Consider the following 26419-nt stretch of genomic DNA (forward strand, 5'->3'; position numbering starts at 1 on the left):
AGGTCCTCCCAAATCCAGGGCTGGTCCTTTATCCACTGTGCCACCTAACTCTCCCAGATTGTTGAAATTTATACAGCACTGTATACCCATCACCTAATCAGATTCTAGAACCACTACAAATGCTACAACTAATCATTATCTCCATCTTACAGTTGAGGAAACTGAGGCTCAGCAAAGTCACATGGTCCCAGAACTATTAAGAATCAGAAAAAGGATTCCAACCCGCTTCTCCTTTGCCCCCCAAATCCAGTGCTCTTTCTAGCTCACCACTATGCTTACTGTACCTCATTCTGTCTCAACTCAGAGGGCTGATTTTGATGAGAACAAGAGGGAGATGGAACCCACTTTGACTACACTTGCATGAACTTAATAGAGGCAGTTGACAGAGAGTTACCAGAAACATATGTATGTTCACAATACACACATTCATGCAGCTTAATCGCCTGTTGGCATCGAAAGAAAGGAAAAGGAATCCTGGATGAATAGACAACATCTAATCCATCTGTGTTTGTTTTGGGGCATCCTGGGTTTGGGGAAGATACTTTTAAGGGAAGTAGCCTAGGGTACATTGACCTCAGTCCATAACAAGTAGCTGCAAACAACCAGACTGGGTATAAAACAAGGGGTGTCTGTCTCTAGTGTCTATGGCTAGGTCACTGAAGGCATGTGGGGAAAATATGTTCCGATAAAGGCTACAGAATTGTTAACACTTTTAATTATGTTTAGATTATAGCGCATTAGAGAACTCGCTGAGTCGGCATTATTGAAAACCAACTCTCCACCATTCAGGATCTCTCCCAGCCGATAAAGCCTTCCACCGAGGTTGGCCATTTCTTCATTCAGGGTGTTTGTCCATCCATGCAGCATTTGGAGTATTCTTTTGAAGGGCTGAGCTGCCTGTAATCCCAACAAACAAGAGCTCTTAAATTCCCTGCTATTCTTTATCCCATAATAGTTCAAGAGGAAAACACAAAATGGTTCCTTCAGTCGTGGTTTTTCCCCCTTCCTTTTCAGATATCATTTTGAGGAATACAAGGAGTGCTTTAGACAATGACACGATAAACATTCTTGATAGTATTGATCATTATTATAAATTGTGTTGGAAAAAATGCATTAAAATTTCAGTAACCTGGAGAGCGTATGCTTCTTTGTTTTATTGGGGGAGGGGGGAATGTGGGTTTTGTGTGTGTGTGTGTGTGTGTGTGTGTGTGTGTGTGTGTGTGTGTTTTCATTTTTGTTTTGCCATACAATTATGCTTTGGTTGGAAACAACTATATGTTCTGTTACAGGGGAGGGGGGAGAAGAAATCCAACCTTGCCACACGTTTACGAGTTTCATGTTAAATTTGGTCGATCAAAGGAAAGGAGTTTGCATCACCTAGTGGGTAAGTGCTGATATTCTAGCTGAGGCCCACAAGGCTCCATCTGCCAGAGTGAACACAGGTGATGTGGATCTGGGCTCCACCGGGCGGGCAGTTAACATTACAAAATGTCAAGTTTAAGGAGGCCCTGGTGGGTGATGGAATAGCTAATGCCTCACCGCAGAGCCCAGAGGAATTTAATTCAATCCAATCCCTTGGTCTCTGCATGTGCGGGATCAGACATACAGCTCGATCCCCAAAGAAACCAGCTGAAGAAATTGCACCCGTGGCTGGGGGAGTGAGTTTTGTTCCTCCAGCATTAGCATTCTGGACAGCTGCTGCACACAGCCGGGGAGAGAACACAACATGACCATTCAAAAAGAGAGATAAATAGCTAATGGTTAAGTAGTGAGAAGAGTAGAAAAAAATGTAATAGCTTTCTCCTTCATTCTCTACGCTCCTCCATCTCTCTATATAGCTTTCATCCATCTACCTGCCCCCAAATCTGTCCTATCTACTTATGATCTACACAAAGAAAAGTCAACTGTATGAATAAGTTATGCAGATAGCTGAAGGGTACTGGAATGTATGATCAGAGACTGGCAGGGCTCACTGGAGGGTAATTCTCAGTGGTTTGTGATGGAAGGGTGAACGTGACTTCCTGTTGGACCAGCCATTAAAGGTACTATAGAGCTTATAGTCCCCATAGACATCGTATGTATAATTGTAATCTTGTTAGTTTTCTAAAGAAGAACTGATAAATACAAGATGTGTAGAAAGATTACACACAACACACACATTTGTGACTAAAGTAACCATCTCTAGGGTGGAGGTGGGGTGAAGAGGGAGATAAAAAGGAGAAAAAAAGAAAGTTACATGATGACTTTATTATATATTTAAAAGGACTACTATGTTATGGAAATGCTTGTTTTATTTCTTAAATTCAGAATAAAATAATTTTTTTTCAATGCAAGGGAGAAAAGAAACTCTAAGTTCAGAAACTGTCTACCGCCTCCTTTGTTTCCAAAGATCCAAGAGGGTTTGCCGAGGTCAGCTTTTTCACACATGGTTTGGTCTGCAACTTTATCGCTGGAATCTGGATATGTTGAGTTAAGTGGGCTCTTTCCAAAAGAACTGCCTTCTTCAGGTTTGTCTCAGGACAAAACGTGCCCAGGCTCTGCTCTCCTGGAATTGCTCACTGCCAACATTGTAAGCTGACTGCCAGAGAGTCCCAAGGCACCTGCCAAATCCAATAAAACCCCTGATGTTAGAGAAAGCACTGCGGAGCATCCTCTTCCTTCTCTTCCCTTGAGGGTTGGCCAAGCCTGGGTAAGATGTTATCACCAGTTGTCACCAAGAAAGGGATCAAACGGTGGCTTCACCAGTTCTGTCTCACCAGTGCCAAATGGTTTCATGGCAAGAAATCACCTTGGTCTGTTTATCAAGTTGATTCTTGGTTTGGGGGGGGGTGTTGTTTTTTTGTTTTTCTTTTTCCTCCTGTGCAGGAGTTTGCCTCTCTTCTCAATACACCTCATTTTCTTGCCTGGCATCCCTTCCTTATCCTACTGCTGGAACCTTCTATACTAGGAAATTTCCACGCGCTATTGGAAAATATTCATATTCATTATATGAATATATCATATTCAAGGAGAATCAGGTCAAGTCCAGGGGTTCTTGCCCTGGGGTTTGAGAACTTTAAAAAGATATTTATAAGAGTATTTCAATATAATTGGTTTCTTTTATAATCCTACATATTATATTTTATGCATTCAAAAACATTTTTCTGAGAAGGGTCCACAGATATCATTTCAATTGGCAGCTACATGGTTCAGGGATAGAATACCAGGCCTAGAGTCAGGAAGTCCAGAGTTCAAATCTGGCCTCAGACACTTACTAGCTGTGTGACTCTAGGCAAGTCTCTTTACCCTGTTTGCCTCGTTTTCCTCATCTGTAAAATGAGCTGGAGAAGCAAATGATGAACCACTCCAATATCTTTGCCAAGAAAACCCCAAATGGGGTCAGGAAAAAATGGATAGGATTTCAATGAGTTGGGGGAGGGTAGCTAGGTGGTTCAGTAGATAGAGTATTGGGCCTGGAGTCAGGAAGACTCATCTTTGTAAGTTCAAATCTGGCTTCAGACAAGAAGAGTTGGACTCAACTGAATAACAACTATGGATTTCACCAGATTGACAAAGGAATAAAAACACAGAAAAGGTGAGACCCTGGTCTAATCTAACATGTAGCTGAATGAGGATTGTATGAAGCTTATTTGTAAGGAACCTTAAAGATCATTTGCTTCAAACACCTCATTTTAGAAATGAGGAAACATGTGCCCAGGGGGAGGTGGAGGGATGATTTGTACAAAGTAATGCAAAAGGGGCAGCTAGGTGGTACAGTGGATAAAGCACCAGCCCTGGATTCAGGAGGACCTGAGTTCAAATCTGACCTCAGACACTTGACACTTATTAGCTGTGTGACCCTAGGCAAGTCACTTCACCCTCATTGCCCTGCAAAAAAACAAAACAAAACAAAACAAAAAAACAAGAATGTAACCTTCTTCAAGAGAGGTATTTTCTTAATTTTTGTTTTTGTATAGCCAGTGCTTAATAGAGTGCATGGTACATATCGAGTTCTTGACAAATATTTTTTCATTCATTCATTCATTATTCATTCATTCATTCATTCACTTCTTTCTCTCTATCTTTTTCTTTCTTACCTTTCCATTGTCTTCTCTGGACCTCTCATTTTATTGCTAACAAACTGCCATTCATATTAGAAATCTGTCTGCCATTCAGAAATGTCTATATGTGACATATTTTTCAATTTCCTTTTTACAGTGAACTTAACCAATAAATAGAATCTTTTCAACGTACAAAGAAGAACAAAGAGATTGTGTCAGAAACCATGATCACATTGCGTATTTCATATTCTATATTTTGTCTCTCCAACTGAATATGAGTACCTTGAGGGAAAGAATTACTGTTTTTTGTCTGTACTGTGCTTAATAGCGCCTGGCATAGACTGGGTACTCAATATGTTCTCGTTTAATCAAATCAAATAGAATCCCCAAATGACCAGTCTACTGTTGATGATTTATTTTGCCAGGTGGTACCATGAAAACAGGAGCAGCTAGGTGGCGACATAGTGCATAGAGTGCCAGGCCTGGGGTCAGGCCTACTTGTCTTCCTGAGTTCAAATCCAGCCTCAGACAACTACTGGTTCTGTGACCCCAGACAAGTCCCTTTGCCTTATTTGCCTCAGTTCTTCATCTGCAAAATGAGCTGGAGAAGGAAGTGGTGAACCACTCCAGTATGTCTGCAGTGAAAACCCCAAATGGGGTGATGAAGACTCAGAACCAACTCAACAACAACAACAGTGAAAATGACAATGAAAATGAAAATGACAGTAGCAACAGCAGCAACAACATCATGAAAACTGACAGAATTACCAAGACCTTACTTGAAGCCTTTCCAGCATAGCAGAAACTACCACTCTACTGGTATGGGTTTTGAGAACAGAATCAATTGGAAATTTGAATATAGAAAAACAAAAGGAGGGGCAGCTAAGTGATGAAGTAGATAAAGCACTGCCCCTGGATTCAGGAGGACCTGAGTTCAAATCCAGCCTCAGACACTTGACGCTTACTAGCTTTGTGACCTTGGACAAGTCACTTAACCCTTTCTGCCCTGCAAAAAACAAACAAACAAACAAACAAACAAAACAAAAAAAGAGAACTAGTCATTGTCTTCAAGAAGCTTCAACTCTCTTGTGTATAACATTCATGGTCTACTGTATATGATGTGTCAACCTGCATCATTCGAATGAATTTCTCCACCTGGAGTTAGTTCCCTACAGAAATGAAATCATGGGGGGGAAAAAAAAGAAAAAGAAATGAAATCTTGGGTCCATTCTCTATGTTTCTAATATGTATAATTCCTATCCTCAAGTAGTTTCCCTCCCCCCACTGTGTATATGTATAGTCCATGTTCTTCAAAAACTGTGTATCATATATACATGGATAAGTAAACACAAGGAAACCTGAGGAGGGAGAAGATACTAACAACTGAGGAATTAAGGAGGCTTCAGAGAGGAGACGGGAGCTCAGTAAGTGTTTATCAAATAAATGAATACATATATAATGTGGTTGGAAGGAAGGAAGGGGTGTTGAACCTATGCCTGGGCAGGTAGAAGAAAGGAACCCCTTCTCCCCAAGGTCATAGATGTGTCCTGTACTTTAAAAAGCTGTTAAACACTTAATTGTAATTCTTAGTGTTTATTTCATAATAGTCTCCACTTTGTCCAAATCCTGGGAAAGGGGAGAGAAAGGGGGGAATCAAAGAGATGGTTCCCTGCTCTTCCATAGTTCACATTGATAAACCAAGTGTTTTTCATTTCAATCCATTTTACAAATGTGAAACTGACACCTCTTCCCCCGCTTGAGTTCCGAAGGCCAGTGTAATGAATTGTGAAAAGGCAAAAAGAATTGGAAGTAAGAAGGAAGAGACTGAGATGAATCCCCAAATGGCTCATCTTAATAATTCTATTCCTTTCCCCATTAACTCCCTAAGTAAGAGGAGTCTTAGGGGAAGGGAGGGGGTGGGGAGTAGAGATACAGCCTAACCTTATCAGAGAAAAGAGTCTCACTTGGAGGCCACGTTTGGAAACTGACTTCTGTGGCTAAAGGGGTCATGGGAAAACTCAGGTGGAGCTGTAATTATAAAAACAGTAGAAAGACTTTCCCCTTCATGGAGACTTTGCCTCTGTTTCTGCTCTTTCCCATGTTTCTTCTCCTCCCTGGGTGGTTGCTTAAGTTTGCTACTCAGTTCTGGAAGCCCCAGTAGGTGTTGGTCTTACTGGAAGCAATGATTACTAGAAATTTTAGTCACTGGACTCTTGGAAGCCAAACCTTGAAAGCTCATTAGGTCTCTCTCTCTCTCTCTCTCTCTCTCTCTCTCTCTCTCTCTCTCTCTCTCTCTCTCTCTCTCTCTCTCTCTCTCTCTCGTGCGTGCGCACACACACACACACACACACACACACACACACACAATGGTACCCATATCTGTTGTATTTTGGCAAAGGGTACCAATGGATTTAATGGATTTAAGCCACTGGGAAATATTCAAATATGTTTGCAGTTGTTTCTTTAGTTATCATAAATATTTACATTGCTGTTATCAGGCATATATAGAGCCAGAGGGCCTCCTTCACAAATACCATGAATAGAAATCTCTTCACTAATTGGGAGAGGAAACAGCTGTTTGGCACTCAAGGACCATGACTGATAACTTGAAGAAGAGCAGAGATGAGAAGTATTTACTTTAGGCTCCTTCCAGTGGCGCTCAGGAGTCCTGGAAGGGGAGTCTAGCGATTAATGACTTTCGTGTAGCCAGGAGCTCTTCTGCCAATGTTTGATATTGAAGATTCCAAATCTTCCTTGATGAGTGGTTGGCCCATTGGGGACCACCTGGGAGAGCAGCATTTTCCTCTGGAAGAAGCTGGATTTATCACTGAATTAAATTGCCTTCTAATGACTCAGATTGGGTACCCCTCAGTGGGGTGTGGGTGAGGGGGATGGGTGCTAATTGAGTCTGTCGCTTCATATCCTGGCTTGATTTTTAAGTGTTATTGTGTATTGATTTGCTAACTGGTTTGCAAGTTAACAGCTCTGAGGAAAGACCTTTGAACTCTTTGCTTCTCCCAGGGGAAACATTATCTCTATGAGCTTCATTCTTCAATTGACAAAGAAGAAAGAGAACATGGCTATTGGCAGGGACATTCTAATCTCTCACGCAAACCCAACTACAGAATGACTCCAAACATCAAAGCAGACTCCAAGATTCAGATCTGGAAGAGACCTCAGAAACTTGTCCAAGGCCTCCTTGTTCTGGAGGTCCATAGAAAGGGAGAGATTTTGCTAGATGTCTACTGGGAGGAAGCAGCTGAGATAGGACTTCTGTCCCAAATCAACAAAACAAGTATTAAGCACCTACTGTTCACAATGTCCAATAGAACTGAAATTCCTTCAGGACAAAGAATGTTTTCATTTTGTCTGTGAATAACTAGTGCCTGGCACACAACTGGGGCTTAATAAATGTTTGTTGATTTCAATTGCCAGACACTGTGCTAACTGCTGGTGTTAAAAAAAGACCAAAAAAAAAAAAAGTGAAGCAGTTGCTTCCCTCAAGCAGCTTATATACGTTTGGAATGTAATACAAAGCCATTATACTACTTCCCTACTCGTCTTTAATAAGAAAAAAAAATGTGAAATGAAAACGAGAGCCAACATTTTAGTAAAAAGAATTTAAGAAGGATGTGGTTAAGGTTAGTTCTTCCTCCCCACCCCCTCATAATCTCCCCTTTCCTCATCATCCAGTGTTTATATGTCAGAAATTTACTACCCTCTTTTAAAAATTATTTAAGGTGAGTTCACCCCTAGTGTAGCTGAGCTAATGTCTTAGGAAAAGCTCATTTTTTTCCTAAGGCCTTTCTGAGTTAACAGGGTGTGAAGTTTAATTTGAAAATCATATAAGTTCAGTTTATTGAATTTTAAATGTTCCAATTTTATCACTTTGGAAGCATTCCTTCAAACATGCCATTAAAACTACCGAAGTGGGCTTTTTGCATTGACATCTCTTTCTAATTAGCCTTCTCTACCAAATGAATTCCCATTATCTTTGAGGGGAAATGGTTCTGCAGTCAATAGTAAACATAGATTAACTCTCTACCACTTTAGCTTGGGCTATTCGACATATTTGAATAATAGCCAGAGCTTTTCAAAGCTCCAGGAATTCCTAAGTACATACTTTCACTTTTCCTCTAGGGATTACCTTTAAAATTTAGGCCTGGATAAAATCATTACTAAAATGATCTTGCAATTCCATTTGCTGTTTTCACCAATTGCCCTAGGGCTCATTATTTTTAGAATTTTGCCACACCAGGATGCCCTTCAGGATTCTCGTGGGAACTCATGAGAAAATGAAATAGAAACCTTGGGAGGGACTACTCCATCTCAGAATTCCCAACTGAGGAGAGGAAAGCCAGGCTTAGGCTGACATGCAATCTAGATAATGGGAGAACAGATCTCAGAGTTCAGAACACAGAAAGGGAAGATCCCAGGGCCTAAAATTTTATGGAAAGAGTGGACAGGCCCTGAAAGGAAAACAGACTCTCAAGAATGAGATTATCTTTGGTGCAAATGCAAACCATGCCACCAAGGAAGAAAAGGAATTGTTGAAAGTCTAGTCTTTGGAAGACTGCCTAGGATACGGTAGGTGCTTAATCAATTCTTGTTGATGTGACTAAAAAGACCTAAGTAGATGCACCAATTTAGATTTTTAAAACTTTAGTGATGCATAATTATAGTGACCCAGCTCAGACCAAAGGCAAAGTTAAGAAACTACACCTTTGTATAAACAAAAGTTGAGAACTATCTTTACATGTAATGGAAAAAATAAAATACCTCATACATTAAAAAAAAAAAAAAGAAACTATACCTTTATCTCTTCTTTGCAAAGTTCAGAACTTGAAATGAAATGTGTAGTCCTGGATGTGAAGTCAGGACCAGGTGATATACTGGTTGCTTTGACTAAACTTCTTTCCTCCTTTCCCTTTTCTTTTTTATTAATCTTTGATACAATGGATGGTTTGCTCATTAGGGCTGGGAGAAAGGATATACTCAGAAATAAGTGTGATATAAAGACAAAACTATCAATAAAAGTAAACTGGACCTGCATTTTCATTGCTTTATGAAATTCCCTCTACTAATACAGGTAGCACCTTCTCTGAAATTTAGAGCCCCAAGGAGTTACTCAGAACACTAAGTAAAAATGATTTGTTCAGCTTGAATAGACAGTATGAGTCAGAAAAAGGACTCGAGAATGAAAGAGGGTAATATTGGAGACTTGCAAAATCATGATTTTTTTTAAGGGAAATGGGATCTTAAAACTACTGGTGAGTCAATTTCTGGCAAAATCTGAGAATATATTATTAGAGGTATGGTTTACAAGGATTTAGAATAGAAAGCAATAATAATTAAGAGTCAGCATGTTTTTTTAAAGAATAGGTCATTACCCAACTAGCCTAATGTTTTTTTTGTTTTGTTTTGTTTTGTTTTTGCTGTGGATGTTAGATGGGGGAGTTACAAGCATGCCCCAGACATACTTTACCTGGACTTCCTCAAAACATTAGATAAAATCTCTCCCTATTCTTGTGGACAAGATGGAGAGGTGTGGGTTAGATGATAGCACAGTTAGGCAGAGTCAGAGCTGGTTGGGTGACTGGACCCAAACTGTAGTCGTTAATGGATCTGAAGGAGACAGGTTTGTAATGGAGTGGCACAGGCATCTGTCCTTGGCCCTGAGACTAAAAACATTGTTAGAAATAGGTTGAATGGAGGAAAAGATGTAACTGATAAAATTCTCAGGTGGCACAAAACTAAGAGGGGTAAGTGGCAGCTTGGATGGCAAAAATTTCAAAAAGAATTTTATAAATTAGAAGAGAAGAGGCAGAGTGACATTAGGGTGTGGATAAAGAGCCTGCCTCAGAGCCAAAAATTTCTGGCTTCCCTTTCTCTAGTGACACATTTTTTTCTGTAAATTATTTAGCTTCTCGATGATATGAGCAATTGTCTTAGACTATATACGGCAGACAAGGTTCTGTTCTGCATTGGTACAAGGAATTGTGTACACACACACACACACACACACAATTAATTATATGTATTTACATATAACAGTCTACACACATAGGGGCTCCCCAAAGTTTTAGTATATAGTGTGTATGTTCATATCCACATATACATATATAAATGTGTGTATGTATATACACATTTCAAATATGGTATAAATAATGACCAAGAAAGAAAGGCAGGGATTCCTAAAAAAGTTTGCCCTCCTTGAAAAATAGCTTTAGACAAGCAAAATCTGTGTGGGAACAGATCTCTGTTGCTGCCTCCCTAGGCACAAGCAGCTTGCCTTGATTTTTGCTCATTTGGGAGTGGGTTGTCACTGGACTTTGAAGACCTTTGGCAGGAGTCTGGCCCTTGGCTCCTTAGACACACAACTCCTCCCCGTGACAACAAAGCTAGACCTGGGGCTGTCCCAGGGCCAGCGAGTGGCTTTGGAGCCTCCAGGGCTGCTGGCTTGGGTTCTGGCTTCTGCCAAGGAGGAAGTGGGGGAGGAGAGAGTAGTGCCTCCAGCTGTCAGAGGCTCCTGGGGTTGAAAGCCATCTCTCTGGGGCCTCACACTCTCAGGAGTTTCTGGTAACAACAGAAACAACTGCCCAGTGGAGGGGGTTGGAAGACACAACCTGAATCTCTAGATCTCTTCTTGGGGGTGACTGAAGAAGGTGGTAACAGAACAGGGGTTCTTCACCTGCTTTGTGTCATGGACTCCCCTGGCAGTCAGTCTGGTGAAACCTAGAGAGCCCTTCTCAGGAGAATGTTTGCAAATGAAGAAAGTAAAACACAGAGCATCCCAATGGTATCCAATGATGTTGAAATGCAGTTAATAAAATATTTTTTAAAAAAGGTCATGGACCCCAGGCTAAGAATCACTCCAACTGAGACAGCTTCTCATCCCCCCCCCCCCAGCTCACCTCCCCCTGCAGAAAACCATAGATCACTGAGACCTGGGAGAAGCCTTAGTCGTCACCTAGGCTAGGACCCCTGTCACAGCTAATAATCCATCCATATGTGCTCCTTGAGAGATGGCAGAGAGAAGAGGCGACAGATACAGCCAAGAGTCTGCAAGCCCAGCAATGCAACCCAGCTTCAAAGACAGTCCAGTCATATCAATATGCATATAGTCATGCTGTGAGTATGCATGTATATATGTGTGTGCATGTATATTGTATATGTGTGTATAAGTATAGACGTATGTTGTATGTATGTATATGTCTGTGTGTTGTGAGTACATGTATATGTATGTGTGTGTGTACAAGTGTATATGTGTGTACTCATAGACAAAGACCTGCATTCAAGTCCTGCCTCTGACACATACCGGCTGTGTGACCCTAAGCAAGTCACTTAATTTTCAGTACTTTGAGCAACTCTAAGACTATAAGCTGCAAAGATGGGGCTGATCTGCTTTGGTAGAGAAAACTCCTCATGAGAAGCTTTTGAAACCAATGAAATCACAGGGACTGTAAGAAATAATTGTGGGGGAGGGAGAGACAGAGAGGAGGAAGGAGAGAGAAACAGAGGGAGAGAGAGAAGAGAATTCTGTAAGGTGCTGAATTGATAGAGGGAATATTCTCACTTTGGGCTTACCTATACCAAAGACACCAGAGGGCAGGATCAAATAATCAACATCTTAGACATGACAAATGAACGATGCATTAACGCCATAAACTGAATGGGAGGAAGGGAATTAGGCTGGGATGCTTTCAAGAAATTGCAAAATACTTAAACAGAACAACAACAACAATAACTTTTCTTGCAAAAGGCCCATCTTTTAATATCAATATTCCACTAATGGGGTTTTATGGCTATGAGTCATAGCACACTAAAATTAACACAACAACACAACCAGAAGACCAAGGAGAGGCAGGCAGGGCCAGTCTGTACAGAGAAGAAGATGGAACAACAGGGAGGCCCCAGTTTGGCTGGAAGGAAGAAAGCATGAAGAGGAGTGAGGTAGATGGGAGCCAGATGGTGGAGGATTTTAGAGGTCAAACAGAGCAGTTGATATTTGAATCTACAGGCAATAGGGAGCTACTAGAGATTATTAGCAGAACAGTGACATGATCAGACCTCTGTTTCAGGAATATCAACTTGGAAACTGACAGGTGGATGGGGTGGAGAAAGGAGAAAAGGTGGCAGAGTGACCAATCAGAAGACTGTCCTCCCAGTGAGGGTGATGAGGGACTAAGCATCCATGAGCTGGCACACTGGTTACTCAAGTTCTTTAGTACAATGCTTGAAAGCAGAGAAAGTCACCATTTCATCTGAGCCTCACAACAAGCCTGGGGAGTTTTCTTTGTCTTGTTTGTATGTAGCATATATTACCCCATTTATTTACTTGTCTTGCCCATTAGTATGTAAACTCCTTGAAGGTAATGACTTTGAAGGGTTCTTGCCTCTCTTTGTATCCCTATTACTTAGTACTCTGTCTGGCCCATAATAAACACTTAATAAATACTTGTTGGTTAATTAAAAGATTGAGGGAAGGATTCAAACCCATGTCAGACTCCATGCTGCCCCTCAGACAGATAAAAATATGGCTCCAGGGAGGAACAGATGTGTTTTCCACTCCAAATTTAATCAAGGTCGATTTCTCAGATTTAGAAATTTCAATGGAAAAAAAAAGGAGGAGGGAGGAAAAGGAGAGAAGAGAGAGAAAGCTCAGAACAAAGTCATGGACAAAGGGCATCACAGCACCCTCTTGGCAGATTGAAGTGGGGCAAGAATCCTCTTTGGCACCATGTTGTCTCAACAGTAGGAAGGATCCATAACGCCTAGCTGTAAACTCTTTTAAGTGAAAATGAATTAGAAAGTTTTTGAAGGAAACTATTCACAGTTACAGCTGTTGCCAAGAAATTAGGAAAAAACAAACATGGTGAAAACCCCCCAATTCAAATTTTTCTCCATATAGGAAAATCTCCCAGTGCCTAGTCAGAGGACATCTGTGATCACTTACTCTACTATTGATTGACCTTCTCTCAAAATGTCTCCAAGATCTCTTAACACAAGTCTATAGCTGATAATGGCATTCAGCTAAGTGACCCAACTGCACTCTCAGTTTTCACCTTAAGCTCACTGTTTCTTCTTATTCACTCATGAGCCAGCAGAAATTGTTTTCCTGCCCTCATGGCTGAAATTATCTTACTCTTGCAAATGTCTTCACTTCAAAAGAGTTGAAAGATCATATATTGTAGTAAAAGTAGCATTGGTCTTGGAATCAGTAGAGACCTGGGTTTGACTACCACTTCCTTAGCTATGACTGTGAGCAAGTAATTCTCAGAGCCTCAGTTTCCCTTTCTACAAAATGAGAATAAATATTATACCCACTACCTCTCTCACAGGGTAGAAATATATTTAGAGACATATGTGTGTGTAAAGGATGGAATCTAGACCTGTAATTTCATTGGCATAGGGGAACTCTCAAGGAAGAACAATCCCTCAACCAAAGCAGGATGACACATTCTCTGCAATTTGTCATCTTGCCTAAAGAACTTGCTTCTAGAACCACCCGGAGTGTTGAGAGGTTAAATGATACTTGCCCAGGACAACATAGCTAATATGTGTCTGAGGCAGAACTTGAACCCAGGTATTCTAGGCTCTGATGCCAACTCATATATTAAAGCATCTATCAGGAAAAGAAACACTAACAGGGCAGCTAGGTGGCACAGTTGATAAATCATAGGCCCTGGATTCAGGAGGACCTGAGTTCAAATCTGGCCTCAAACACTTGACACTAGCTGTGTGACCCTGGGCAAGTCACTTAACCTTCATTGCCCCACCAAAAAACAAAAACAACAAAAAAAGAAATACTAACACTATAAACTTTCATACCACCTCCTTTCCCTTCCCTTTAACCCTAGTCATATATGGAAAGCTAGAAGAGACCTCAGAGAACTGTCTACTCCAACACCATCCTTTGGCAAGGACAAAATTCTAAGGCTCAAATTTGAAGTGACTTGGCACAGGTCTCATAGCTAATAAATAGCAGAGCCAGAATCAAACAATATTTTTTTGTTGTTCTAAGGCTACTGGTCTTCCATTAACCCATGTCACAACTTGATTTGGCACATTGTTTAAATGCTGTTGAACACAATTTCACTTCAACCCTAGTCTTATCAGAAAATGGCTTCCATGATAAAATGTCAGTGTAGGTAATGGTCAACATTGGCAAATGAGAAGAAAACAAATGCAGGTTTGGGAATGTAGAGCAGGGCTTCTTAAACTTTTTTCTACTTGTGACCCCTTTTCACTTGAAAAATGTTTATTCGACCCCAGATATATAGCTAAACAAAATAGGCAGACAGAACCTTTTACTGTTGCCAAATTTTTCACGACCCCTATATTCAGTTACATGACCCCGTATGTGGTTGTGACTCACAGTTTAAAAAGCTTTGATTTAATGGTTCCTGGCTGGAGAATGACAAGGTTGAAGGATGATACCTTTGTTGTAGAGGTCTCTCTGTATGGAATATAGACACCATCATTCACTCCTAATCAAAGGGACATCATCAAAGTCAATGATGCTGATAGCATTTTCATGTTTGCAGAGCACTTTAAAATATTAACTCATTTTCTCCTCACAACAATGCTTGGATGGAGGTTCTATTGTTGCTACCATTTTACATTTGAGGAAACTGAGGCAATCAAAGTTTAAGTGACTTGCCTGGGGTTCCACACAGCTAGGAGGTATCTGAGACTGGATTTGAATTCAGTTCTTCCTGACTCCAGGCCCAGTACTCTATTAACTGCATCACCATTTTGCTCATTCTTTTTCTCCCAATCTGGCTGTTATCAGGACTATCTGAAATTTCTTGTGAGGAAAAAAAGTCAAAATGCTGGCTCCTAACCTAAAGTTTATAAACTTGAGGGTTTTTTATTAATGGTTTGATAACTCTTTTTATATAATTGGTTTCCTTGTAATTCTATGTTTTTTTATTTGTATTTAAGGATATTGATCTGAGAAGGGGTTCTTAGATTTCGCCAGACTGCCAAAGGAGTTGGGTGGGGGTCCATGATTCAAAAAAGGTTGAGTTCCTGCTCTAGGATAAGACTGAGACATTTCCTTCTCTGTACTGCTCACATGCTGCTGTTCCATAACTAAATCCAATGGTATCTGGGTTACTTTCAATCACAATGCCAATAAAAGTATCATTTTCAGTAGCCAAGTAAAGTTTACAGCAGTTCTCACTTTACATAAAGTTGAAAAATTAATTTGATTTTACATAAATAATTCTGAAAGATAATATTTCTTGCTACTGGCAGATATATAAAGGGGAGAAAGATCCACTTTCCAAACATCTCCATAGCTTCATAAAAAAGTTGGACAGCGAGTCGATCACCAGTGATAAAGGGTAGGTACAGTGGGTGGCGAAGGAGCAACATACTGCCCACCTATGTTAATTTTACTGTACAATATTGTGCATACTTTATTGCTAACTTTATCTTTCATTTCATGTCTGTTTATTATCATGGTGCAGTATTTCATATGTCTGCATTTTAGTACATTTTATAACTTGTGTGTTTGCCTTTGTATATATAGGCTTTGGGTAGGGACAAATTTGAATGATGTAAAAAATCGCTTTATGTAGAAGTATATGGAATGGTCTGCTTGCATAAAATGAGAACTGTTTGTATCAAACTTAAAAGAACCAAACTGAAATTTTTGTCATGAAGACAAAGAAAATCTTCCAGAAGACCTAATCCTAGGAAGTCTATTCAAGTCCATTTAACAATCTTCATTCATCCTTCAGGAAAGAAAATAAACTTCTAAGTTAGATCTCCAAGGTCCTGTAATTTCCACAACCCAATATGCCTAAGATTCACAAACCAGCTATACCACACTCTGACGCAAAAATAGTCTGTTACTCCCTATGCATCAAATGAGATGATATTTGTAAGGTGCTTAGCACAGTGCTTGGTACATAGTAAGTGCCTAATACATATTTATTCAATTCTATTCCTATGATTTCTTAATCCTGTCTAACCTTGAGCTCAAACTGTTCTCCACAACTATTTTCTAATGTACTTCACATAGTGCCTGGCACATAGTAAATTAATAAATGCGTGTTCTCTTCCTCTCCTCCTTCCTCTTCATATATATTTGTGCACATCTCATAAATGACTTATTCATCTGTGCACATCTTTTAGGATCCAAATAGAATCCAAGTTCTTTGAGGGCAGGCACTACTTAATTTCTGTCTTTGGGTTTGTTGATGCTGAAGTGCAAGGATCACAGATTTAGCATCAGAAGAGACCCCAGGCAACCATCTATTCCAATCCCCCCAGGGTCCCACAGGTGATAAGCATCAGAGGCAGAGTCCGAACCCAAGCCCTTTGAGTTGAGTGTCAGTGTTCTTTCCAAGAGTTTAAATTGTACAGTGTTATTCTCCGTGAGCTCATATTTCTATTGAATAGTTTCCTTCCATCACCCTCCTTCCTGCTACAGAGCCCCATTCACCTGTTTCCAATCAAAGCCTTTCCTTCAACTTCACCAAGATCTGCCCACAAGAGGAGGAACGTGTGAGCCCATGCGAGTCGAGAGCTGTCATGTCTGCATCAGGAAGGCCGTGTAGACATGTGTTCAGATGACTTAGTGAATACCATCATAGCACATGGGCAACATATGTGAGGCTGACAGCTCCTCCCTGCCTCTGGATGTTTCAAAAATCCCAGCCTGAGTCATTAAGGCAGAAGAGACACTGTTATCCTGTCAAAAAGATAGGACTTTGCTTTATTCTCCAATCACATTAGTTTATCAGCACTTGACAAAACCAAAAAGGTTTCAGGTTAGAGAAGGATGCTCTCCCACTTCTTGTTTGTTTTAAAAAATGAAGGGGAGGGTCAGTGTGGATGGGCATGTTCTTTGAAACCTCTAGCCAGTCTTGCATTTGGATCAGAAACTCTAATCACACTTCCTCTGCCCATATCTGTTCTAGACCAGCAAGCCACAATAAACAAGTCCCTTTTCAATGTTGGGGGAAAAAATGAGAAAGATGACCTTTTCCTAACTTTTATTTTGGATGACTATCCACCGGATTTAACATCCTTTTGGAAGCTCTGGAAAAACATTAAACTTCATGTTAATGAAATCTGCAGATGATGCTATACTGGGAAAGGTTGCCTGGACAGAGGACAACACGGTGAAACAATTGCCTCCAATAATTTATTGGGTGGGAGGTGAACACAGATGAGAAGGACCCACCTAAGAGCCACCTCCTGTCTTTTGCAAAGGAGAAGTTTGAAAAAGACAAAGGAAGATCTCTAGCACAGATGCAGTTTGCTCAACAGACAGGAGAAGCTCAGGAAGCTGTCACTCCAGGGTAGAAATAGAGTGGACAGTCAATTAGGAGTGTGGAGCATCAGAAAAGAGCAGAGCTATTTTCAGATCTCCAGGCAGAGAGAGGCATTGGATCTCAGAACACACAGCCTTTTCTTTCAGGACTTTAATAAGACTGCACCTGGTATGGGATGTTCAGTTTGGGAACAGTGCTAGAAAGATTTTTAGAAAGATTTTTAATGCATTTTATGAGTTGGGTGGGTTTCTTTCTTTTTTTTAATTAAGAAACAAAATTGCAGCCACCTTTATTTTTCAGGAACTCCCATCAATATATTTGGCTATATATTTGTTTTTCTCCTTTGCTATTTGGTACAACCTTGGTGCTTGCTTTGTCCCAATGTTTACCTAGGCATATGAGAGTTGAGAATGACCACTCTTATAATTCAGGTCTGAAAACAAAACAAAAAACACACACACACACACACACACACAAATTTGTTGGATATCTTTTCTATCCCAGGGACTGTGTTAGGTAGGCCCTTGGGGATACTGAGATGAATAAATACATTTCCTGCCTTCAAGGACTTTACAGACTAGTGGAAAGACAAAACATAGACACAAAGAGCTATGATGAAAAAAAAAGTAGAAAGCAGAAATATAATACACTCAAAGGAGCCCTCAATTTGGAATCAGAAAACCTTATTTTGAGTCTGCTGCCTGGGGACCAGACGTTTTGGGTCAAATGACTTGCCCGGCTTCATCAGATCATAATAAGTTTGCTTAGAAGGGACCCTGGAGGTCTTCTATCCCATCCAGCCCCGTCATTTTACAGACTAGGAGACTATAGTCTCAGAGAGGTAAATGCTTGCCCAAATCATAGCCCATAGGCAAGAGTTAGAAGGGGTTTTAGACCATCTAGTCAAGAGCTGCCAAACTGGCTCCCACAGGCCAAACTGGATTAAAATATAATTGGGAAGTTTTTGACAAAACAAATAAAAATACAATGGATAATGTTAATTTATAGTTTTCTAAGTCAACATGCAGCCACAGTTTCAATTTGAGTTTAACACCACTGATCCAATCCAAAACCCTCATTTTACAGATGAACTGAGACCCCAAAAAGGGTGACTTATCCAAGGTCATATATCAAAGTAACAGTCAGAATTGGAAATAGAGTCCTACTCTCTGGGTAACCGTTGCCTCTTGTGACAGGGACCCCAGAGTTTTCTCTTCTGAGAAAGGGGAATTTTCACTAGATGACCTCAAAAGTCCCTTTCTGCTCCAAATGTCTGCTCCTCTTTGATCTGCAAAATGAAGAACCAACTGGCCTCTTTGGGTCTTTCCCTTTCCAGTTCTAACCCTATAACCCCACTCCACGATCTTTCCATTGCATCAGACTGCCGCCCCTGTTCATCAGAGCTGCTGCAAGTCTGCTGAAAAAAAAAATGGCTTTCAGAGCACCTGCCTTATCCGAGTTGATAGTTAAGAACTTAATTCTCTTATTAATTTGAGGATCACCATGAGATTCTTTTCTCCCATCTGCTGTTCGAAGAGCGCAGGCTTTTCAATACCCCTCATTGTCTCTCCCTAAGAGCTGCGGATTGAATTTAACCCTCTCTCTGCCCTCAGAACACCTCCCCCACTGGTCCTAATTAAATCATGAGAGGGGAGGATTAAGGTACATATCAGCAAAGCTTTTGGAGGATTGATCAAGCACCGCTGGGCCAGTGTCCCTGGGAAGAGGCAGGCCCCGAGTTTGACTCCATTATCAAAGAAGCAATGATGATGAGAGAGAGAGACACTTGTAGAGATTGATGGGGAGTTAGAAAAATGATCCTTAATCCATTTATTCCTTGGCGCCAGCAGCCAGAACACAATCTCTGGCTGGCAGGAAGATGGGGAATCCCAGGCTCAGGGAGCTCGATGGGGTTTTCCCACTATTGAGAGTTATAATGTGTCTTAAGGAGAAACCAGTATTTTAGGGAACAAATGGCTAGACAGTCCTGAGAGTGAGGAGAGGGAAGGGAGGACTGATCCCCTGGTCAGAGGAACAGAAACCTGGAGTTTGAAGGGTCATAGAGGTCATCTAAGCCAACCCCTCATTCTTACAGATTAGGAAACAGACCAGAAAGTTTAAGTGACTAATAATAATGATAATGACAATAATAAATAATAGCTGGTTTTACAGGGCTTTAAAGTTTTCAAATAATTTTTTAAATATCATCTCATTGGATCTTCTCAACTCTGGCAGTAGTAGGAGTAGGAGTAGTAATAGTAGCTGGGATTATATAGTACTTTAAGGTTTTCAAATAACTTTATAAATATCTCATTGGATCTTCATAACCCAAGGAAAAAATAAATAATGATGATGATAATGATGAACACAGTGGTGGTGGTGGTGGTGGAGAAGAAGAAGAAGAAGAAGAAGAAGAAGAAGAAGAAGAAGAAGAAGAAGAAGAAGAAGAAGAAGAAGAAGAAGAAGAAGAAGAAAATTATAATACCTTGTGTTTATATGATGCTTGATTGTTTTCAAAGAATTGTACAAATATGTCATTTGATCTTCACAACAACCCTGGGAGGTGGGTGCTAACATTGATAGCTAATATTTATATAGCACCTACTCTATGCCAGGCACTGAGCTAAGCAATTTAGAAAATTATCTCATTGGATCCTCCCAACAACCCTGGGAGGTAAGCACTTTTATTATAGCCATTTTACAGGTGAGAAAAACAGGTTAAGTGACTTACCCAGAGTCACACAGCTAGGAAGTATCTAAAGCTGAATTTGAACTCAGCTCTTCCTGACCCAATGTTTTATGCACTTAGATTTAGAGTTGGGAAGGACCTTAGAAGTCATCTAGTCCAACTTCCACAGTGAGTAGATAAGAAAACTGAGTCCTAGAGAGGTTAAGTGATTTGTCCAAGTTCACTCAGTGATCCAAATCCCAAAGTTGGGATTGGAACCCAGGTCCTACAGCTCCAAAATTAGGATTCTTACTGTTGTACCTCTCTCTCTCTCTGTCTCTCTTCCCCTGTCTCTCTATCTGTCTCTCACTCTTTCCTTCTCTCTCCTCCTCTGTCCCATACAACCCCCTCTCCTCTGTCTGTCTGTCTCTCTCATATAGATACATACAGACAGACAGAGAGAGAGAGAGAGAGAGAGAAACACAGGCACTAGAACTATATAATTTCCCCTAGTTGGGGGATGGGAGGGATATGGGCATAAGGAGAGGTTGTGAAAAGGAGATCGGCTCATGTACAGTAAGCTGAGCAATGAAGCTCTTATCCTGAGTGGATAAGAATGGAGTTGGGCTTGATGGGAAAAACAAACCCTCCCATTTGCAGCACCACTTCCTAGCGAGGAGCCTAGATTTAGAGCTGAGAGAGACTGCTGAGGTCATTTCTTCTAGTCCAAGCTCCTCATTTTACAGATGAAGAGACTGAGGCCCAAAGCCGAGAAGTGAACTGCCCAAGGTCAGCCAGCAACTGACAGAGATGGGATTTGAACCCCTTTCCTCTGCCTCTCGAGCCAACGGTCTTTTTTTTAACTGGTTGAATTGATTTAGTCATTGCTTCTACAGCAGTACCTTTGAAGATGCCTCACTTCCGGACATACCTATTACATGTCTATTACATAAAGGAAATTCATAATAGATTATATTTTCTTAGCTTTTAGCAATGTAAGGTGTGCTCTTTTTTTTCTTTATGGTCATTGCTGATCACACATGATCACAAAGTTAGTAAGTGTCTGAGGCTCTATTTGAATTTAGGTCCTCCTGACTCCATCTACTGCACCAACTAGCTGCCCCCATGCCCTATTTTAGATCACTTTTTAATTGTCATTTAAAGTCAGCATTTTAAAACATTCATTCCTTGGGGAAAGGTAGAGGTAATGGGACATATGTGGTGATAGAGAAAGGGGGGCAGAAGAAGAAAAAATGATCAGAGGCTACTCCAAGTTCAGACAACCAAAGCAGTACCACGCCCTTCTCACCATCCCCCACCCCACCCCCAGCCCCATGTCCTGAAGCATTACCTCACTGTCCAGGGACAAGCATCGTCCATGCTACTGGGGGCAGGGCGGGGGGGGGGGGGAGGGGGGGGAAGAGGCCTTTTGGGAAGAAAAAGAGCCAATGGTCTTGACACACCACCACTTTGTTCTGAATGGTGAATGAAGAGAATGACTGCATTACTTTCAAGTTTGTGTCTGACAAATAAGATCTTGGCCACTCAGTTGGATACAAGGGTTTGTGTATTTTAGAAAAGCTTAAATGATGGCTGAAAATGTCTGTATAAAGCAATTTAGATTCTATTGTCATTTCTCTAACAATGGATGTCACCATTCTTATTTTGCTGTTGAGGAAGGTGTGGCTGACAGAGTAGAAATGATTTTGTCCAGGGCCATACAAGCAGGAAGGATCACCTATATTGACTGGCAATTAAGTGTAAACATACTTAGTCCATTATTGTTGTTTCTCATCCTTGATTCTAGTTCTTGAATAGTACCCATGATATCACAAGGGTTGATGGGTTAATTTGCAAGTGAATTGGATTTAAGTGAAGCAGGGCTGAGTAAGTCATCAGCCTCATTCTCTCCTCCTGAGTCATCAGAATGCAGTGTCAAGACAAAAGTTAATACCAGTCTATCTAACTAGTCCCAAACCCTGCTTCACAATCACATCCCAACATCCACCCAAGTTATATTGCCATATGCCTCTTTTCACCTTCCGTTCCTTTTCTACTTCTTGCTCTAGGCATCAAATAAATACTTTCTTAAAAAAAAAAAAAAGGAGTACCAACCAATCAACCACCCACCCCTTGGATTAACGATGAACTAGGGACAAGTTTGTCATTAAGTGCCTACTATGTGTCAAGCATTGTACTAAGCACTGGGGGATACAAATATGTGTAAAACAATCTCTGCCCTCAAGGTGCTTACATAATGTAATGGCCAACCACACTCCTTCCGGTGACATGGAGAACCACCATGCTAACAAATCTCTGGGTCTTGCTATCTGCCCTGCTTTGTAACTAACACTTGAGTCTTCTGGACTGTTCCATCCTCCCTAAAATTGGACTCACTTACCTGTGCCAACTTCCCAAAATAGAGTGTGATTTCCTTGAGAGCAGAGAATGTCTTAATTTTTCCATTGCTTTCCTCAGTTTCTCAGTGTTTTTCAATTATTCAAGAAATGCCTTTCAGTCATTCATCAGTTGTGACTACTGAACCAAAACTCCTTTCCCTGGCCACCATTCCCCAAGAAGAAGGTAAACTGTTCAAGGGCTGAGAAAATAAGATCCTAGATTTCTAGCATGAAGGGACCAGACCATCTTGCTTTTTTTATGTGTATTCCCAATGCTTAGCCCAGTTCTCTGGCACATAACAAATGCTTGGTAAATGATTATTTATTCATTTATTCATGATCCCACATCTTTCTGACTCTGAGTCTGGTATTCTCTCCAACCTCAAAGTGAGAGAGCTAGATGAGATGAGCTATAAAATTCCTTTTCTAAATCTATACTCCTAATATAATAGCAGTTTTAAGGATTACCTAACACTTTCTCCACAAAAGCCCTGGGAGGTAGGTTGTCCAAGTATTGTGGTTCCTATTTTAATAATAATAGTTGGCATTTTTATAGCAAGGTAAAGTTTGAAAAGTACATTTATTTATGCAATTGTGTGATCTTCACAACAAGGGTTATTGGCCCCATTTCACAGATGAGGAAACAAGTTCTAAGAAATGAAATCACATAAAAAGGGCTTGTACTGGACTGAGACATGGAGGGTATTAGTGGCAGAACCTCCAGGGGACTCCTTTCCCCTGTTTTCTCCATTACCCTCAAAAAAAGCTTTATGGGATATGAATTTATGTCATACATTTCTTATTTCTATTGGAAGTGAATTGGAAAATAGGATTCCTTCTCTTAGGGCATGTACCCAGAGAGAAAGAGAGAGAGAGAGAGAGAGAGAGAGAGAGAGAGAGAAACCACAGCTCAGGATTGCAATAATGGTGACACCAGGGACTTGCCTGGATTTCTGACCTGTCAATAATGCCAGTTGAGGACTATTGCTGGCCTAGGGCTAGAGCAACTCAAGCACACTGGCTCTTTTGTTGTCGAGTGTGTATGATCAAATTAAGAGTCAGGATGAAAAACTTCCCCCGCCCCTTCTTTGTCAGGTTTTGTATCTAGGTGCCCTAACTCTGGGGGCTGCCCAGAACAGATAGGCTCTCACAGTACCCTTCCTCACCATTATCCCCTACCCCAGGCTAATCACTGCCATCCCCCCCCAAAACACTCTTGCTCTGGGTCACTAAGCACCAGACTGGCTGAATGAATACTCATGGCATGTTTTCATGAAGCCCAGAACAGAGAGAAAAGGTGAAAAATATGAACATGATGTTGTTGACTTGCATTGGGTAGATAAAGCATTTCAACCATTCTGAGGTAATGTTCCCCTTCTCATAGAAGGATAAACTTAGAAGTATAAGGGACCTCAGTAGTCATCTAATCCAACTCCTAGAAACTGAAGCTTAGAAAGAGGAAATGACTTGTTCAGAGTCACCTAGAAAGCCCATGGAAGAGGTGGGAATTGACCTCAGGTCCTTAGATTCTAAATGGAGAATTCTGGACCATGTTATCTCTCTGTTACCATGCATGGACCCTGAGCTTGTGTTTACCTTCCAGGAGGGAAGAATCTGGGTAACCTCTCCTATCTCTCTCCATCTTTTAAGAGAGTGAGGAAGTCTAAATGACTGACCACCTGCCTCTATTTGCATAAAGGTTCCTTTGTCTGGGGCTCACACCAACTAGACCTGTCTAGAACAGAGTGCTAGATATGTAAGCAGGAAGATTTGGGTTCAAATGCTACCTCAGGCACTAACTAGCTATGTGACCCCTGGGGAAGGCACTTAACCCTATTTGCTTCAGTTTCGTCATCATAAAATGAGCTGGAGGAAGAAATGGTAAATCACTCAAGTATTTCTGCCAAGAAAACCCCAAATGGAATCACCAAGTGCCTGACACAACCAAAAATGCCTGAACAAAGGACTTGGAGCCAGATCTCAAAAGAAAAAAAGTAAAGAATGTTGGCTCAGAGAACCTCAGTTTGAATCCTGCCTCTGATACTCATGATCTTGGCCAAATCATTTCAACACCTAGATCTCAGTTTTCTCATCTGTAAAATGAATGCATAGACTAAAAGGCCTCTGAAGTTCTCTCCAAGTCTCTACCTATGACCTTTTCTTAATTCTAAGGCTGCCCTTCTATCTATAATCTCCTAATGTTGCTCATCCTTACCATGGCCCCTAAGGACTCCAACAAACCAGACAGTAATCTTGAGCAACTTTACCACTTTTGGGCCAAGAGTATTCAGTTTCTCTTCTAGACTTTTTCATTTTTATTCTGTTAAGTCAGGGGTGAGCCAAAGTAGGATTATTTGTTGGCACAAAAATTATGAAAGCTTGGCTCTGAACAAGATAAGCTTAGCCTGGTACCAGTGGCTGCACTGTGAAAAGATACTCCCGTACTTTGAGTTTTCACATCATCATCCTTACTATTGATAAGAAAGTGCTTTTCTTTCTAAATAAAGTTCTTTGCAGTCATTTCTATTATTTTTCAGAAGAATCCCCTAAGGCAAGATTGTTTTAGCAGAGAGAGATGGAGTCCATCAGAGTTTTATTGAAGAACCCCCCCCCAAATCCTTAAAATATAACTTTTGGCAGTGAGGTTTCATGTCCCCAAAATTAGGATTATCTTTGATTATCTTCCGTAGCTGCCTAGGGCACTAAGGGGTTAAATGGCTTATCCAGTATGTCCCTAACCATTAATCGATCTTTGATTCTTCCTCCTCCCTCACCTCTGAGAATCAATCAGTCATTAAGTCTAGTGACTTGCACATCCACCATCACCCCTACATCGGTCCTCTCATATTTTTATTGCTAGCACTCTAGCCTAAGCCCTCATGACTATCTACTTACACTATTACAATAGCTTTCTAACAGATTTTCTTGACTATTCTCTCTTCCACCCTCTCAATCTACCCATGACATCTTTGCTAAATATCTTCCTCATGTTTCAGTCTGGTGATTAATAAAGCTATTCAAATTCACACAATGGCTCGTGATTGATAAGTGAATCAAATTATTATATTTATATGCTGCTTTGAAATTGACATTATTATTATTATTATTATTATTATTTATCATCCCCATTTTTAGGTGACTGACGAGGTCCTTTCCCACTCTAGATCTATGATTCAAATCTGCTTCACCTCTATCTATGCACTTTATTTTCTTCCTCTGTAAAAGGCAATTTTTCAAATTTGGCATCAGTATCCCATTTTGGGAAGCACCATTAGCCACTGACCTTTTGTCAAGTAGATTTGTTAGCAAGAGGGAAGGTCATCATCATCATTGCAATGTTCTCTCATCCCTGCCCTATCTAGCATCAAACTCTTCTCTGAGCTCATGTCGTACAAGGTACAAGCTGCCTGCCTTCCAGTAGCTTGCAGCCAAAGATATCACAAAAAAGAACACCAAGTATGGCTTAGAACATGAACAAAGGTAAGAGGAATGGCTTTTCCATTTCCAAATGACAAGTCTCCTCATCTCCCTCATATTTTCACCTCACAGAAATGATGGCAAAGCTATGGTGAGAGGGGTGTAGTTTAAAAATGAATGGACCAGGGGGCAGCTAGGTGGCGCAGTGGATAAAGCACTGGGCCTGGATTCAGGAGTACCTGAGTTCAAATCCAGCCTCAGACACTTGACACTTAATAGCTGTGTGACCCTGGGCAAGTCACTTAACCCCCACTGCCCCGCAAAAAAAAAAAAAAAAAAAATGAATGGACCGAGAACAAAGCTAAGATGGCAGAGGAAAGGCAGACTCACCTGAGCTCTACCCCAAACCCCTCAAAATACCTTTAAATAATGCCATAAGACAATTCCTGAAGCAGTAGGACCCACAAAAGGACAGGGTGAAATAATCTTCCAGGCAAAGAAAATTTAGAAGGGTAACAGAAAAGGTCTGTTGTATCAGGGCAAATGGAACACAGTCCAGTACACACTGTCCCAGTGCAGAATGGGTCAAAAAAAAGCAGGACA

The sequence above is a fragment of the Dromiciops gliroides genome, chromosome 1 (assembly GCF_019393635.1).
Source record: "Dromiciops gliroides isolate mDroGli1 chromosome 1, mDroGli1.pri, whole genome shotgun sequence".
NCBI lineage: Eukaryota > Metazoa > Chordata > Mammalia > Microbiotheria > Microbiotheriidae > Dromiciops > Dromiciops gliroides.